The sequence below is a fragment of the Pempheris klunzingeri genome, chromosome 1 (assembly GCF_042242105.1).
Source record: "Pempheris klunzingeri isolate RE-2024b chromosome 1, fPemKlu1.hap1, whole genome shotgun sequence".
Classification (NCBI taxonomy): domain Eukaryota; kingdom Metazoa; phylum Chordata; class Actinopteri; order Acropomatiformes; family Pempheridae; genus Pempheris; species Pempheris klunzingeri.
In genome coordinates this window covers 34846765-34852494 of record NC_092012.1, presented here as the reverse complement: position 1 = coordinate 34852494, position 5730 = coordinate 34846765, and positions in this window count along the sequence as shown.

Genomic DNA, 5730 nt, shown 5'->3' with positions numbered 1-5730 from the left:
GGAGAGGCCTCTGCGTGGGCCCCCCCCCCAGTCCCAGTCCCAAACTGGACGGCCAGGCCGTGGACGAACACTCACAGGGCAGCTCCCACCACGAGCCCTGCGGTCACATGACAGGGCTGGGAAAAAGGCTCCCCCTCCTCCTCCATCTGCGGGCCTTTCCTCCCCCCTTCCCCTCGGGTGCCTAACCCTGAAAGCCAACACGCCGGCTCACCCAGAGGCCCCCGGTGACGTCACACCTCCTGACCCCTGCACACTCATCAAAGATGGCGTTTCTGGATCTCCCCTCTTCCTCTCCTTGTTTTTCATTCCTCCGCTGTGACTGAAGCGGTTTATTTCACCAGCGCTGTCGCGTCTGAGAGCCGACGGCGGCGGCGTCAGGAAGGCCAGGGAACGGGCCACGCACTCCAGTGCCGGACAGCCCCCCAGGGTGGGCGTGCTGTGCCTTCAGAGCTTCTAGTGCAGCGCTGCAGTGGAGTCCTGCTACAGGCTATGCAACGGACAGCCGGCATCGTGACGCAGGGCTGTGAGGAAAACAGTTTGCTCATTGCTCGACACCGAAGTAACAGACGCACCGTAGCAGCACGAGGACCGCCTGACATTCCACGTAGAAGTCTTAGACGAGACCTCCAGAGATTCACAAGCAGTGTCTTAATTAATGATAATATCATGACAGAAAGAGAAAACTTTAGATGCACATAGATTGTCTTTTATATATGAATATATATTTTGCAGATGTTTTCCACAGGAGATCATAGATGTAGATTCTCGTATGTTGTTGCTGCGCTGGCGGTAGATTCAGAGGACGTCTCGCAGTCTGAAGCTTCTGAAGATTTTGGGTCTGTTGCATCATTTCTCCTGCGGGACACGGAGCCTCTGCAGGTCTGTGAGCGGCTGACGGGGCCCACAGGCTTTGTGGGAGCAGACCTGGCTCAAAAACACTTGGCCTTCACTTCTTTGATTCCACTCTGAGCACCAAACGTTAAGGCCCTCCTCACTCTGCTGCCAAGCTGTGTTACACTGAGCCCTGAGATTAAGATTTAAGCTTGATCTTAAAATCTGAGAGCTTAGCTAGAAATTGGTCTTTAAATACTCGGATTTGGGCCCTTTGGAGGAACGCTAAAAGACACCCGGCAGTCATGTGAGGGAAAGTGTTGTAAAGATTATTTCCCAGAGTAAAGTATAATTGAGCTCTGTGGTGTAAAGCATGAGAAGGAACCAGGAGGAAACGTCTGTGTGAGGGATGTTTTTAGAATTAGTTTATCAGAGGGATGAAGATCACACATTTAGATGATTCTTCGTGCTAAAAGCAGAGTGATGGTGAAACACCTGCCCTCTGCTGAACACGTCGTGGCTGCTTTCCTCCAGAGACGACGTGTTCGGCCGCCCTCTGACCTCCTTTGGGGCACAAAGAGGAATCAAACTACCTGAATGCTTCAGCTCCAGGTCTGTCCCGGTCCGTGTGTCCTGCTGCTCCTCAGCTGAGAACACAGGACGTCTCCATGAGGAGCCTTCACTCGTCCGCATGCCTTAAGTCAGACCAGTCTGAGTGTTCGTGGAGGACGACCCTGAAAACCTGGAGCTGCTGGTCCCACCCAGGTTTTTAGGGGAGCGCCCCCACCCCCCTCCCGATGTTTCCCTGGCTTTTTGTGCGTTTGTGTGTGTGTGTGTGCAAAACCAAGAGTGCATGAGGCAAAAAACACTTGAAACTCTGAGCTGGTGGTGCTGGGGAGACGACCCCCACCACCTCCACCCTGTGTGTGTGTGTCACTGTGGCTGGTGAGCTGTGGCTCCGTCACCGTGCAGCACGAGTCAGGATTCAGGATGCTGCTGGTGTGTCTGCAGAAGTGTGCAGCAGCCAGCAGACACCTGAGCTGCTGCACACTTCTGCAGATAAACCAGTGCTTATTTCAAACACGAGTGTTTAAAGAGTGAGTGTGTGTGTGTGTGTGTGTGTGTGTGTGTGTGTGTGTGTGTGTGTACTAGTGGCAGGCCATGGCACATGCACCTCACTGTGTTTGCAGGGCAGTGCAGCCTCCAGCAGGACGGTCCCTGTAGTCCCTGTTAAAAACCCTGTGATGAGTTCGATGACTTTGTTCATCACATGCCTTCGTCCAGATGTTTGTGTCTAATTTTTGGAGTTTATTTGAACTTAGTAACTACGACGGCGTATCAGGGCCATCAAAAAATTAAAAATCCAGTTGTGGAGCTGGTGGGTGGGGGTAATATTCAAAGAAAAAAAATATCTGAATTTCCAAGATTAACGTAAATCTGTTTCTCATAACTCAGAGAATATCCACAGTTTTCTCTTGTTAATATGAGACATTTTTACATCATCACATTTTTCTTTCTCGTGAATTCATGACTTTAGTCTCTGAAATTCAGGTGTTTTTTCTCCCCCCCCCCCCCCCCCGCCTGGCTCACTATTTTATTTATTGAACTTTTTTACCTAACACGCCGTATCTGTGGCTGATGAACCGTCGCCCTCCGACTGCAGCAGACTCCACCCGTCTGGTGTTCACGCCAGAATAAAACCATATAACCAGCTGTTACATGCAAACACTGGCCCGCTCCTGTTCCCACCGTGCTGCTGCAGGTCTGCATGAATGAATAAATACTACTGAACATGATTTGGAAACAGAGGCCGAAGGCAGGAAGAGCTTTCTGATGTGATGAGATTCATTCGAATGTAATAACGATTAGCGTTTGTCCTCCCGGCTGTATTTTTGTAAAAGCTGTAAAGTAAAGAAGTGCTCATGTGGGAGTCACGTGTGCCATACTTGAAGAAAGAGGCTTTTTCTTTTTTAACTCTGCACAGTATCGACCCCCCAGCGAGAACTTAACCAGACCAGAGTGTGTCCCCTGTTGACCATGTCTTAATTCACCTGTTTTAAAAGTACTACTTCAGTTTCTATTGCATAGCACACTGCTAGTTACCCTGTACATAAAGAGGCTAGTTTTTTATTTTATTTTTCTGTCAAAAATCACTCGGGGAGAGACGACGTCCTCTTCTCCCACTGGTAGTTCCAACAAGCACATCTCGACGCCTGTCACACACCTTTTGTATCGCTAAGTGTTTGATTACCTAGATGGTTCATAAGAAAAGGAAACTAGATCTATTTATCTAAACATGAAAAAAGTCTAAAGTTATTTAATGTATTAAAAATCGGGACGTATCATTTAACTGTAGATGACATAATCTGCTTTTCCAATAAAGTGGTTTTGTAGCTAACTGCAAAGAGTCTCTGTCTGTCCTCTTCTGTTTTGTTCTCGTCACGTTCACATCAGTTACAGCTGTGTTGTTTAACGCTGGAGGAAACCTGCCAACACACAATCACACACAGCTTGTTCTGTTTGCTGTGATTGATTGGTGTGATTGGCACTCAGCCGTCACTGTAAAACATACGTCACACGTGTTGGTTGCACTCAGACAGAGGATTATGTTCGTTTCTCGTCGTTATATATTATATATATTCAACTGTTAGACGCAGTTTGTATCAAGGAATGGATGAAATACGTCCCTAAATATGAACTCATGGAGATTATTATCGAATCATGTTTGCAGTCAGACTTATTAATGAACCTTTAAGGAGTCTCACAGCTTTACAGACACAATGACAACACGAACGTGAGTTTGATTTGGACCAGTTTAGCTTAGTTTAGTTTAGTTTAGCTTAACCCACCCAGTCCTTTTTGTCCTGAAGCTGTTCTCTCTCCACTCTTTTCAAAGACACCAGACTCCATTGACAAAAACAGTAATTTTACCTTTTGTTTGTTTGTGTTGTTGTGTGACTTTGGTGTTTTAAATGTTTCGTTCAGATCTGAACTAATGTGTAAGTTAATTGATGGAGGCAGCAGTAGACCAGCAACCCCCCCAGGTCCCGAATCTGTAGCCTGGAAGAAGTCCTTCATCCAACAACAGTTCACTATAAAAGCATACAGAGCAGCTCCTTTAATAAAGATTCAGGAAACACCGACGCTGTGGAGACATAAATAAAAAGCCTCTAGAATTAAGTTTCTATGCATTTCGAAGCACAAATAATTGTCTCTCATTTTTCATCACGGCCCATAAAAGCCTCAGATGTGTTTGAGTGTGAATTCACTTCTATGGGATGAGGAGTTTGAAACGCCTCTTTAGGTTTTATAACTGGAGTAAATCTGCAGGGCTGCTGAGATGAATGAGTAGAGTGCACCCCTGTGGTGCTGTATTGTACAACATTTGGGCTAATTGGAGCATAAAGTGGGTTGATTACAGGAGTCCTCCTCCTGGTGACGGACCTGAGAGTGTGAATCTTCCTCTGGACCTTTAAAACTGAACAGATCACATCTCTGCCACACGTTCTCTCCACAAACACCAGCTCAATAATCATCCTCCATCAGTCATTGTGGTCTAGGCTACATGATTTAAGGCTTCCAGACGGCTTTGATGTCTGTCATGTGAGTCACAGATGTTGTTATGGCTAATGTGTTAGTTAGAGGTGTGTCTCTATTCACCTGACAACACACAAGAACATTACATCTGCAGGCTGTTGAACCAAAGCAACAAGCTAAAGGTGCTAAAATGCTAAGTCAAGGATGAGTTCAGATCCAACACAGCGATCCTGTAGCATATATAGGAATATAAGAACGTTGATTTCAGCATCTTTTAAGGTTTGTTAATGATAATCAGAAAGTTTGAAAGTGCAGAACACGCTGCAGGCAGTGCTGCTGTCGTCTCTCTGCAGATACTGCCGATGAGTGGGTGGGTTTCAGTGGAAGAATAAGTCCCATTTTTCACTGCTGCCACTTATCTGCTGCCTGCTTCAACCCTCAAGAGGGCCAGAAATCAAGCCATCCTCTCATCCGCTCAGTTATGGGAAACACTCGGTGGAGAGTCGGGCTCATGGATGCCACCCAGACGTGACTTTGAGAAAGAAAAGAAGGAGAAAGGAGAGTTCCACAGCTCCTGCACCTGCACCGAGATGAAACTTGAAAGAGACAAACACGCACGCCCTCCCATCACCCTTTTAGTCTCACATTTCAATTAGAGGAGGTGCTGCTGTGTTTGTAAGCTCCTGATACACAGAGATGGTTGGAGATGAGGCTACATTTTGTGTGGGTGTACATGAAAGCGCTGCCTGCCCACAGACTGAGCTCTCCTGTCGGCCGAACACTGGTGTCCAGTGTGAGGAGCTCTCTGGTGTTGGTTGTCAGCGCCGTGAGTCGGGGCACAAAGCGCCCTTTATGTGTGTGAGGGTTCCACCCTGTGACTCAGGGAGCTGTGTTCATGTGTGTGTTCATGTGTGTGTGTGTGTGTGTGTGCGGCCCCGGGGGATCGGCTGTGAGGTGAGCTCTGTTACACGGCACAAAGGAGCACCTTCCCTCCGGAGCACACGGCTCCCTCCACCGCCAGGAAATGAGTGGAAATATGCTCTCCACAGGATTACCTCATGCGCTCTGAATCTTTGGTTACTCACAGTCTGTCCCCGTCCCACAACCAGAAACATTCAGCCTCCTGTTTGCTCCCCTTGTGTATGACAGTATCCTCCAGTAATCCAGCGTGACATATAATAATAATAATAATATGTCACATATAAGATGTTATACTGAGGCAAAATAACCATTTTTCCATAAACAGACACACGTGTCTCCTCCACACTCTCTCATTCACAGTTTAAAAGTAATATGATAACTGAATATAAGCTCATGAAGCACATTTTACAGCACTAACCACGGGGGGGTAATGATGGCGGT